The 12,807-nt window shown below is 40.1% G+C and overlaps 1 protein-coding gene across 3 annotated transcripts in view; it reads left to right on the top strand.

Moving 5' to 3' along the window:
• The window catches only part of fam189a1 (family with sequence similarity 189 member A1), a 103,708-nt gene that overhangs the window by 2,770 nt on the left and 88,131 nt on the right, over positions 1-12,807 (top strand). Inside the window, exon 1 of one of the 3 annotated variants that reach the window (XM_074666854.1) lies at positions 1,330-1,563. The exons of the other annotated variants lie outside the window; for them this stretch is intronic. The gene's annotated coding sequence lies outside the window, so the exon portion shown is untranslated. Of the gene's footprint in view, positions 1-1,329; positions 1,564-12,807 lie in introns of those variants that run through there. 3 annotated transcript variants of the gene reach the window in all.

Genomic DNA, 12,807 nt, shown 5'->3' with positions numbered 1-12,807 from the left:
GGAATCTCTGGTTTCCTGCAGACAGGTGTCCTTGAAGTATCCACCTCTTGGCTTTGTACCTCTTTGAGCATTCAGACGTGGTTAGAGCATTGAACCCTGAAGCTCCAGTTTTGAAACTCCTGCATATTCATGAGCTCAGCTAATGACGAAGGTGACAACATGTCCTCAGACTACCTGCACTTTCAAGTGTGCGTCTGTAGATGTATGCGTTGGCCTCTGTGGGACGTCATTGAGGATCTCTGTGTGCTGACAGGTATTGTGGGATTTCATCACAGTCACAGCGAGAGTAGGTGTAATCTTTCCTTCCTACACAGAGCAATTGCTGTTGAGCCCAGCCTGGCTGTCCCTCCTCCTCCTCCTCCTTCTCCTCCTTTAAAAACACACTCACATGCTTAGAAACACATCAGTCAAGCTTACACCCTCTGTTTGATTTTCCTCTCTCTGGACAAAAATATCTTTTACTGCTTTGATTTTCTAGGTTGAGTGTTTGGTAACAGCATCAGCCCCCAGAGCTGATCAATGAAAAAACAGTGCTCAAAGCTGCAATTCTGTAAGTGTCCACTTGGGGCTTGCTCCTAAAGTAAGTCAACCTCCATTATGTTTCATATTAATTAGGATAACTTTACCGCTGATCAAACAGGTTTATGACCTGTTAGAGTTTTGGTCTCTTAAATGGATCACTTTAATCCTTATAATATCACAGGTGAGAGGAATTATATACCTACCTTTTGATTATGTTAAGAATAATTGTACAGTGTTAAAAACTTTCTTTTTGGATATTTGCATCAAATAGTTAAAGCAAATATAGCTCACCTGCTACCAGAACAGGTGTGGCGTGGTGAGATTCAGAACAGAAGAAAACTACAGAGGCTTGTGTTCCATAAGTCTCCTACATCAAGGCACATAAGTGTGGGAACTATTTACATCATCATAAAATAATTCCTTTTCAGGGAGGCGCAGTGAGGGGAGCCTAATTTTTCATCATGAATAGTAAGATATTTAGATAATAGATCCTCGGTTTGTGCTTTAAATCCCTTTCCCTTTAAGTTCCAATAATGTCTGTGATTTTATAGTTAAAATTGATGAATTTGCACATTTCTTGTTCAAATACATGGCAACCTCACCTTCCCTCAGATTGTGTTTCTGTCTCTCTTTGGCTTCTATAAAATGTTTTCTGGCACTTTTAATTTACACTCTGACTTTCCACGGCCAGGCTAATGCATTTAATATTTATGTGTCAAATATTCGTTTTTGTTTTTATTAAACCGCAGATTGAAAACGTGAGTGAAGGCAGACAGTAGTCTGCGTCACCGAAGGGGGCGTACGTGAGCACACAGGGTTACGCTACTGCCGTTAATCCATGCAGAGAAGTAGCTAGCCGCTATTCCAAAATCAAGTACGCTGTCAAGCCGCAGTCCGTTCAAGCTAAACCGCTCCAAACGAAAGACAAACACTGATGATATTATATTTATAACCGCAAAATATTCTGGATTACCAATCAGAAGGGAACTAACGAATATAGGACGACTAACACCGGGATTAAAGCTCTACTACAAACACCAGGTCAGAAAATAGCATTGTTTGTGTGTGTTGGAAACGTAAGAAACTGTCTAAACCGCTTGAAAAGCTACGTTCGTCATGTCCAAGTATGCTGTCCCTCAGGGTTGGCTGATACATTTAAATCTGACTGATGTCAGTGCCTCACCAGCTAAACCTCACTGCATGTCACCCAGTGTAACAAATGGTATTTTTGCTTGAATTGTCCATCCTTAGTGGGCAGCTTGAGTGAGATGTGGGGCCTGGTGGATCTCATACTTCCGTCACTGCACTGAGTCTTTCCTGTGTTTTTGCCTTTTGGTGATTTTTTTTACGCAAGTATTGTAACTTTCTGCTGTAAAAAGACTCTTCTCCAGTTATTTCCCCGAATGAAAACCTAGTGTTTTATTATTTACATGTCAGCTCTAATTAGAGGATGTTAACGTCTGCACTGATTGCCGGTTTGTTAACTTGCTCACTGTTGTGTTTGTGCACATAAGTCTTTAACAACCTATCACTTAAAAGTGGCTTTTTCTTAAGTTACCCTGTTTGTGTTATTCACCTTTTGTTTTTCAATCTCACACAGAGAAGAGAGCCCACACCGTCTCTAAGCTCCTTTATCTGATTCAAATTCATTCAGCTAGCTCCACTAATAAAGTTTAATTCTGTGGAAAATACAATGGTTAGCAAGCTTGTTAGCCAGGTAATGAATAAACAATAGGTATAGATCGTATATCTCTGAAAACTTGGTGCTTCCAGCCCCTCACTACCCTTCAGCTCCATCTGATCTAGTATGTCACCTCAGAGTACAAGAATACAGCCAAATGTAAGGCTTCTGAACTGAAGTTAAAACCAACCAATGAAGTCATAGTGGCTGGATGTATGATCTTCACAGTCCATAGTGTTATGAAAAAATAACACACGCAAATACATACACAAGCTTGGGTTTGTCATCATTCCATTACTCTGCTGTAGCGCACATGCGGGCTACCACCGGTACATTGCGTCATCTTTCTGGTGACCAAAGATGACACAATGCTCAGTCTTTGAGCTGTGTAGTTTGAGGCTGCAGTTCGTTCGAGGCCTGGCGTACAGTCACTCTCATTTTGGTCCAGTCAGCCAGGTGACCACCAAGTTTGGCAGGGATTCAAGCCGCACTGCTGGCTTTATGGATGATAGATGAGGCACCATGCCCGTGTCAGCCACAGGGCTGCAGCAGCTGTCAGCAGCTGACATGCAGAACAAATTACCGTTCACCTCACATCTCTACAAATTATTCTCGGAACTGATTCAAGTGTCCAAACACAAACAGAGCCCGCCTCTCCTTCCTATTCTCATTTCCTGTCACAGTGAATAAAAAGAAAATATGTGAATATGTAAATCCATCAGGAGGAGTTATTGCAGGCATCATTTACACATTCATATTAGTTTCTGATATCTATATCAGTGTGATATTTTCTATCCTCCTGATGCTCCAGAAATGGATTATTCTTCCTTTTCCCTCCCCCGCTCTCCTGGCGTGTGGAAGAAGATGACTGTGGGTTTTGTGTGCCGGCTCTCTAAAAGTAACACTCCCAACATCCCAAATCTTCAAACTGTGCCACAACAAAGACAGCTTAAGACCGTATTCTTAGTGTTTGTTGTGAGGCAGCTCTCTGCAACGGATTTCCAGCACAAACTGTCAGCAAATTCTGCAGCGAGAGGAGTGTGCATCTATGTATGTTTGTACAGAGGGCTCCAAAGAGTTTTGTTGGAAGATATTGTGGGGGCTCTTGTTCCATTGTGTGTGTTTGTGTGTGTGTTGGTGAGAGTTCAAGATGCTTAAAAGTCCAATTATTTTTGCAGAATGTAGCACTACATCAGATCTGGTTGTTGCTGAAAATATTTCATGTTTGCTTCGCATTCAGAGTGGTCTTTATGAAGAATTAAGCGCAGCATTACTGTGAGCTCAGAAGAGAGATGTTCAGTTTCTTGGTTGCACTGCTTATCAGCAGTCAGAGAGTGTTGTACCATCATTAATTATAAAGAGATTATCAGGCTTGGGCTGTTTCCTGGTGACGGCCCTGACACAAACACACACATGTAAATATGTTAACTCCCAATTTAAGGTGCAGTCTGCAGCTTTACGCAGACATCCATCTGTTGAATATGAATGAAGTAAATGGAGATGTGCTTGTTGTCAGGAAAAACTGAGGCAGTTTTCTTTGCTCTCAAGGTGAAAATCAATACTTTCAAACCAGCCTCATGCTTCATGATTTATTTCAGCACTTTTCTCATCATGCTATTTATTCTTAAGTTCGGATAATTTTTTTTGTAAGGTATTTTTCTCGATCAGCAATCGGTCTTAGCTTTACAACCCATTCATTTCTGTTGAAGTGTTTCACCAATATCTCTTTTTGTTTTTACTTTGCTTTTCATCTGATTTTATTTTTCTGCCCAGTACTCTGGTAAACAGGTTTTTGTGAAAAGTGCTGAGTCAGAATATTTTCAGAAAGAGATCAGTGCAGGAGTCATGAGTTTCCTTTTGAAGCTGCTGTATTTTCTCACAAATACAGCCTCTTAGTTAGGAAGCCACTATCACAGAAAGAAAACACGTTTTTGATTCCATGTATTTAGTTTGTACAATGAGGAATAAAATAAAGTCATTTCATTTTATTTTATTAATTTATTGAAGCAGGATAAAAAAACAGAACAGAGATAAAAAAAAAAGATGTACAATGTGTTTAAGCAGAAAAAAACAAAACAATTAAAGAGACAACTCAAGTAACATAGATCATTAATAACATAGATCATTAGGACAAACTAGGGATGGGTACTGAATTAGGTACTTTTACAGGTGCCAACCGAATATTGTCTGTAGGACCAAGTACTGATTCACTTAAAATCAAATGGTATCATGTTTGGGTAACTAAACGCAGCTTTGTGGCTGTGGGTGAGAGAGTAGGTGATTTTCATCTAGGGATGCACGATATTGGATTTTTGCCGATATGCCGATATATCAATACCCCTTTTGGCCGATACCGATAATCACAAGTTTGTTTTTTTTATTCACTGTAAAGAAAGCTAAGTCTATCCTGTACTGGCATTTATATGTTACTCTTATTGTGACGGTCTTATTTGTTTAAGAAACACACATAAAACAAGACAAAAAACATTTGATTTTACCATAAATAAGAAATGTATTTTTTTTCAAACTCAAGACATTCAGTATTGAAATACAGAAAAATAATTTCTTTAAATCACATGAACTTAAAATGTACAATGCATTTTTAAACATAACCAAGTTTCATTTGATTATTTTAGAGCTACTGTAACAACCTGGTGACGGACACAGAGCTCTGCAGTGCAAATAAATGAAGTGCTACATTTTATTTAAGGAGCTTATTTTTCAGATGGAAAATAAAAATATTCCTAACTGAATAGCACCTTATCGGCTGTGCATATTGGCAGAAATTTTCATATCTACCGATACCGATAAACGTGTTTTTAAGCTTTTATCAGCCAATACCAATATTGTGCCGATAATATCATGCATCCCTAATTTTCACAGGTGAACACAACATTGAAGAATAGGTGTGATAAATTGAAAAAACTTTGAGATTTTATTATTAATCAGATGAATACTTATCACCACATTAACACACTAAAGTACCAAAAATTGGTACCATTGAGTACTGGAGGACGGAGCAGATCCTCATTTACACTCCTCCATTTTCAAAAGTTGCATTTTCAGAAACCTGAAATTTGATGTCTTTGTTAATTTGGTCATTTATTGACAAACATGAACAGGCAGTAGTTACCATTTTCTATTGAAGACCTTGGCAGCTAGTTCAACTGTTAATCCCTTTGAGCATTCACAGTTTCAAACTCTTTCATCACACCTAGCCCTGAATGCTGACCCCATCAAATGTAATGAACTACTTTTGAGAGGGGGTATTGGTTGTAATGAAGATATTCTTGTTTCATCCAGTGTAACATCCACTGAAGATGAAGCTTGAATGACATGTAGTTTGACTGTAGCACATAGAGACAGTAGTGAATGTTGACTTTGTTTTGGGATTTTTTTTTTTTTAATTCATGCCATCACGAGTAACAATCCCCATGAAATATCTGGAGACATTACTTCAGCCATTGAAGTTAGCTGTTACTAGTTTGGAAGTTGAGGGAAATGAGTACATGAGCTTTCATGAGATAACCGGATGGAAGAATGCTGTTAGCTGTTGTCAGCTGCTAGCCAGCAGAATGTAAGATTAATTTGTTCTACCATAAACAAAGTTAAAATTACGTTTTAATTCTGGTGTAACTAAGTCTTAACATTCTGCAGTATGATAACTTGTTATTGATTTTGTGTCAAAAATCATGAGAAGTCGCTTTGAACAATCGTCCATAGCTCCAGGAAACTCCACTCTCATGCCCAGCTGCTGGTCAAAGCTGAACAGTACGTCACTGTGTCATGATTTCGCTGCAGCAGTCGCAGTGTTCTATTAGATGGTCCTCCTGTGGTGAATCTTGTGACAGAAGCTTCTCTGGGACTGAACACATTACTCTCTATCGGGCTGTTTGTTGTTTTGAAGCAGCCATTCATTCCCAGCTGTCAATAGATGCCGTGGCTCCTCAGCAGCTTCACTCATCTCGTCCGTTTAGATTAAATGGACAGAATGGTCAGCGTGTCTCGGCCTGATCAGCCTGTCTTAAATCTCTTATTGATCGCCTAATTAGATGGATTCCATCAATCATGAGTCTGTTGTTTACTTAAATCTTAAATCGACCCATGAGTGTTTTCTGCTGTGTCCTCACTCTGGTGTTTAAAACAGACATGCAGTGTGATGATGTCATGTAGTTTTCAGAGCTTGGTGCATCCCGAGGTGTCACTGAGCAGTTGTAATTCACTTTCCTGCTTCACCTTTAATAATAAGTAAGGAGGCACTCAGCCTGCTGCTCCTCATTACTCTGAGGACCCTCCAGTGCATCCTGCCCCCACTCCAGTGCTTCCAGTGAGCTCCAGAATGGTGGAGGGAACACTTTGTCCTTGCTAACAAATACACACACACACACACACACACACACACACACACACACACACACACACACACACACACACACACACACACACACACACACACACACACACACACACACACTCACACACACACACAGCATGCAGTGTTCAGAGAGGCTATAATATTTCATGTCAATTCCACTTAATTCCCTGTCTTGGTGCGTTTTGCTGTTGGATCCAGACTTTCTGCTTTATCTCCTCCCTCTGTCCACTCATTCTCTGGTATTTCTGATTCTTTTCATGTTTGGATGTTTGGTGTTTAGCATCGGGAACAGGATGAGCCAAGCTTCTTCTCTGACTGTCATGCTAAATGATTTCCGTTCTTTTTTGTCGTCCTCTCTATGTTCTTTCTCTTTGCTCTGACCTAATGAAGCAACATGGACAGAAGTATTGTGCAAAAAACCCCAGATCCGACCCATGGTTGTGTTTTATTTTGTGTTATAATGAAAACAGTTACTGCATTCAAATTCTCAAAGTTTCAGCTTTATTTAGATCATGCCAACTTAATATGAATGATATCTAAAGATGCTTCACAAAAGAGTTTTTCTAGACAGTACGCTGAGTAATGATATAAACGAAGACCCAATACAGAGACAGGATAAAATCCAGTCCCATTCCAAAGGCAAGACGCCCAGCAAAATTCATCCAGGTCCATGCCTGGTCCATCTCCACTCCAACGTGGCATCACCTGAGCACATGGGTTTTTATTATTGTCAGCGTGTGAGTATCCATTGGCTCTGCACCATGTCAGATCAGGCAGGTTGGAGCCCTCCAGAGCAGACACATCAATTAGCACAGCGCAGATCAAATCAGACAGGAAGTCAGGCACTGAAACAACATTAAATCATCATGTTGATTTTCAGAATAAGACACGAGGACGCCAGACTGTATTTCACTTACCGTATTTTCCGCACTATAAGGCGCTTCGGAGTATAAGGCGCACCTTCAATGAATGGCCTATATGAAAACTGTTTCCACATATAGGGCGCAACGCATTATAAGGCGCATAGAATAGAAGCTATAGTAGTGGCTGGGGTTGTGTTATGCATCCGCTAGATAGAGCTGCGCTAAAGGGAATGTCAACAAAACAGTCAGATAAGTCAGTCAAACTCAGGCTACATCCACACAGAGCCACACATTTTCCTATCCTACTATTTTCTGTGCTGTGCGCTGTAAAGACGAAGCCATTTCTGCCGTCCACAAAAACAGTTTCCAGAGATCATTTCACATGCCAGACCTTTGGGGGAGCGCTGTATTGCTCTAACAGATAACAAGAGAAGAAGCCTGGGCTAGCCTGCAAGCTAACATTAGCACTTAGCAGAATTCCTCTTTACTGGGTCTTTTACTTTGGCCACGCCCCTGAACATGGTAGCCATGATTAATCAATATTGATCTGTATATAAGGCATATCGGATTATAAGGCGCACCGTTGGTTTTTGCAGAAAATACGGTAACTTCAAAACAAATATAAAAACAACATGAATGAGAAGAGGCTCATTGATGAGGTGGGAAACAGGGGAAATCCTAGGTCACGTGACCCCAGCTGTCCTGCGGTGGGTGTTGACAGATGAGATAACGGGGGCTTAGCTTAGAGCTTAAAAAAAAAACAGAACAGTTTGTTTTCAGGTCAAACATGACCTGGCTTAAGTTGTCCAGAGAGAGCACCTTGGTGATTTTAGTTTAAAAGATAAGGAAAATGTTCTCATGACTAATTGTTTCAGCACTAAACTGCACCAAAACTTTCTTGTGTCACGGTGCATCCTCTTATTAAAACTGGAAGCATGTCTTGGCTCAGACAGAGAAGCATTTTCATTACACTCATGATCTTAAAAGACTCCTATTGGTTTATTAATCTTTCCTTTTATATCCAAAGCTGTTTCCACCATCATCTGTTGCTTTAGACTTTTATAAAATCTAAGTTTAAAATCATTGTGTAGCTGCAGGACAGATGAAGTTCCACCAGTCAATGAAACCAGGAATGGACTTAAGAAACTTGAAACACCAGCATTTGAACCACTATGCCAAAGGATTTAAAATTAAATACTCAACAGTTAGTTAATAGAAAATCTTTGAGGAAGAACCCATCCTGACACAAATCATCATCCCAACCTCAGGTATTTCTGAGATGTCTGAGTATGATGATAAAATACAGCACAATGACCAGTGCACACAAACATCTCTGTGAACTTTGTATTCAAAGGCACGTTTATTCACGCTCACACACACTCAGATGCATCCACATCAAAAACAAACAGCCTCCATTATGCATGATTTTGATGTTTGAAGACTAAAGCTGGTTGATGTGTGATGAAAGCTGCTGGTTTCGTGTGTTTTTCTGGACGTTTTCAGACCTGAATCCGCCCTGTGAAGCCATCTGGGAGAGTGGAGAGAAGAAAGAGGTGGACGGGGTCATGTGTTTGGGGGGAAAAGTTTTGAATTTTAAATGCATGATATATTTGTATGTGCATACATCATAGATCCCTTTCTCCTGTAAATCCTCTTTTTCTGTCCTCTGCCGGCTCTTGTTTGTAGTACCTCTGTGTGTTAGTGTGACCCGCGGCTCAGGACATGTTTGACAGAATGCTTGATGCTGCACTTCTTTACAAACAGCCTCGACCCGGTCGCCAGGAGGTCTGCGTGCAGACTGTTGAATAGAAAAGGCCAACAAGGTTGAACTGAGCTCATAGTGGATGGGATGAGAATTCAGAATATGAAAGGCAACCACAATCTCCATGATCAGGTTTAGTTTCTGTTTGTCTCTCAGTGGAGGGTGTCACAGGTGCTGCGACCATACACCACATCACCTGTGTTTGTGTTTCGTCTGCTGTTCTGTTCCTGATTAATCCAAAGGAAAGAAAAACTGTAGATGAATCAGACTCCTCTTTTATTCCCCCTGAATGGAGGCTTACTGTGTGGCTGACACCTGCTTCCTCCTCATCGGCTTTGACCTGTGTGGAGATGTTTCTTTAAAAAAAAAGATCTTTTCATCAGCATGCTGCAACAGGCCTTCACCAGAATAAAGGTCTGATATTGCAGACAGACAGAGCTTTGTTGACGTGTTTGACTTGCATCCTTTACCTGCCATTGAGCTGTATCTTCTTCCTGCATTAACAAAGCCGCTGTCGACCCTCCTCGCTGCCTTCTATATCTGATCAATGGGAAAGCCTGCTGACTGCAGCCTCCCTTTGTTCTATGATTAGCAACTGTGTTGTGTTGGAGGGGGCTTTTATGTGTGTACACATGTGGGAGGGCAGGTCAGGGGGCTGTCATGGTGTGTGCTCTGTATTTATACGTCTGTATGGAGCCAGTAGATATATAGGCTGGTTGTATACATCCTCCGTCTTTTATCTATGTGAATGCAGACCACAGGGACATAGAGACAGCCCAGCACAGAGGTGGTTATTTGTTTTATACAGTCAGGCTCAGGCTACAGATTCACCTCTGTAACACAAAGCAGTCGGAGTACATAACTCTTCTTTTCTTCTTTTTCTTTGTACCTTCCCGTTTTTGTCTCCCACACTCCTTCAGAAGGGAGTCACCACTGCGCTGAAAGCTGAGGTTAATCAGGCAGTGAGGGAGATAAATCAAAAGCCTAAGGACAATTCTGAGAGCTGTTTAGCTCTTATATAAACACTGCTGGCATTTTCAACAATACAAGAAAGTTCCTTTTACCCCAAGCTCAAAATACATTTCATTTTTTTCTCAAATAGAGCGCTGAAGTAAAACTAGATCATTCAGGCAGGTACGGGAGAATTTGCTTAACAATAAATTGCTGTCTAGACTACTTTTTAGATTCTCTTAAAAAAAGGCTTTTAATCCTCTGGTTTGAATAAAGCCATGAACAGATGCAACTTTCCATTAGTTTAACACTGCCTCTTGTCAATCCTCACCATGTTTAGACAGAGAGTGGCTGTTTTTGCAAGAATGGACCTGTTCATCTGTGGACACAGCAGTCACATTAGCAGCCAAGAAAGAGAGCAGGTAGATAACTTGAAGCAGAAGAGACCACATGTGGAATAAAAAAGCTGAAAAGAGAGCAGTGTTACAGAGCTATTATCATTAAACTTTGTCATTGTCTGAAAGTATTCAAGCTTCAACACCAGGTCCAATCACTCCTCTATTGTACTAAATAAGCTTAAATCAGGTTGAGTAAAAGCTGAGTGAAACTTTACAAATGCTTATCTGCTTCCCAACACATTCTGAAATCTCTGAAGTTCTTTATTCAGTTCACTTTTCTCCCCACTATTTTCTAATTTGAACAACTGACTGCAACACTTTCAGTCCTCATGAGGAGAAACTCAAAACTCTTGTTGCTATAATCAATAGGTTGCAGCTACCCCCCAAAGCCTTGACATATTTTGGTTTTAAGTGGCCTGTTTAATTATTTTTCCTTTTTCAAGTGTGACAAGCTAATGCTACAGTCATGGAAAAAATGTTAGACCACATTGTTTTCTTCAATTTCTTGTTTATTTTAATGTCTGGTACCACAAAGGCCCACTACTAAGGAGTAAGATACACATAAGAAAAAATGCAGCTGATTACATAATATTTTATGTCCTATTTGACATGCTTAAGCATTATTCCCAGGGTATATAAGAGGCCATTTCATGTCATAAGCAGCACAGCACATGCAAAGGCCAAGAGTGGTTTCCTGCTTTCAGGCTGTAGCACATCTCAGAAGTTGTCAGCTCTCACATAATGCCTAAAACAAAAGAATTATGTGAAACCACAAAGGCAGCCATCTTGACACTGCTGGAAATTGGCACTAGTGAGAGACAGGTAGTCAAAAACCTGAACGCCTGTCTTGGAGATCGGCCATTCATTACACCAAGAAACAGCTAGCTGAACATGGTGCTACCAAATTGCTAGCTGGTTGAGGCAGGAACATCTTTCTGCCCCACAAGATGACTGTGTAATTATTGGTTCCCGTGTCAGGAATTGTCGTCAGTAGACACTGTCGAGAAATGTAACGTGCTCTGCAAAAACAGTTCGAAACCGACTTCTTGAAGCTTCACTTATGACGTTGGCCATTAGTGTCAGTTTGATAGAAATGTATACTAGGATTTACTGCTGTCAGCAGGTTAACTAAATACAACCAACATACCTGTTTACTTGAGGTGGCCCAATCCGAAATTGATATCGGATATCGGTCCGATATCAGCAAAAAAACAAGTATCGGTATCGTATCGGAATGCATCTAAAATCTCTGATATAAGCAGTTTCTGTTACCCATTGGTTAATAATAAATTGGTTAGTTTTTCCCTCATACCTACTATTGCTGACTACTGTTCTTTGTTTGAATAATATCACTTAATTAAGCCTTTTCTTACATGACAGACATACTAAAAAATAAGTAATAAAAGTATGCATGTTTAATGCTGATATCATATCGGATTAATATCAGTATCGGCCAATACTCAATGCTGCAGTATTGGTATCGTATCGGGAGTGAAAATGTAGTATCGGGACATCCCTACTGTTTACATCCTGGTAGTAGAGAATTGCAGCGATATGATTAGGGGTGGAAGAAAAATATTGGGATTTTTTGATTAACAATATCAAAATCAGGATTCTATGTCAAAAAATATTTATTTTAGATTCAAATTCAAATTCCTCATTTCAGTCTTTGTTAAACTGGATAGGAAAAAAGTTACTACTTTCCTCCAGCAGAGGGTGAAATTTTCTCTTTGTGCATTTTATTGGAAAATATGGCTCCTGATAAAGTCTGTGGACATGATCGTTATCATATAACTTTTCTCATGGTCTGGTGTTAAAAAAGCAAACTGAAAATCGCTAAAAACGTAAATATCGAAGAATCGCAACTCAAGTCGAATCAGCACCCCAAAAATCGTAATAGAATCGAATCACAAGAATAGCCATAGTTATGATGGAGGCCATCAACCCAAATCAAAGTCCTGGCTGGTGGCAGGTGGCAGCACGACAGTGGCGTCTCAGGCCTAAGGTGAAAGAATTCTGATTTGTTTAACCAATTTTTTATTCTGGTGCTGACTTGTCTACTGAGTGTGATATCATCTAGTCATTTAGCCGACTATACACACACATCTGTAGTTTGTACAAACCATGAGGATGAATTATCCAGGATAAAGGTCAAACTTTTTACAGCACTTAACAGTGAACCAAAGGTCACCAGATCAGCTGTGTATCAGAACACACACACAGACGCACACACAAACATGGGCTATCATTCAGCA

This window comes from Halichoeres trimaculatus, unplaced genomic scaffold (assembly GCF_033239565.1).
Source record: "Halichoeres trimaculatus isolate MK-OKI-2021-1 unplaced genomic scaffold, fHalTri1.1 fHalTri1_scaffold_3, whole genome shotgun sequence".
NCBI lineage: Eukaryota > Metazoa > Chordata > Actinopteri > Labriformes > Labridae > Halichoeres > Halichoeres trimaculatus.
This window is presented reverse-complemented; position numbering and strand designations above follow the sequence as displayed.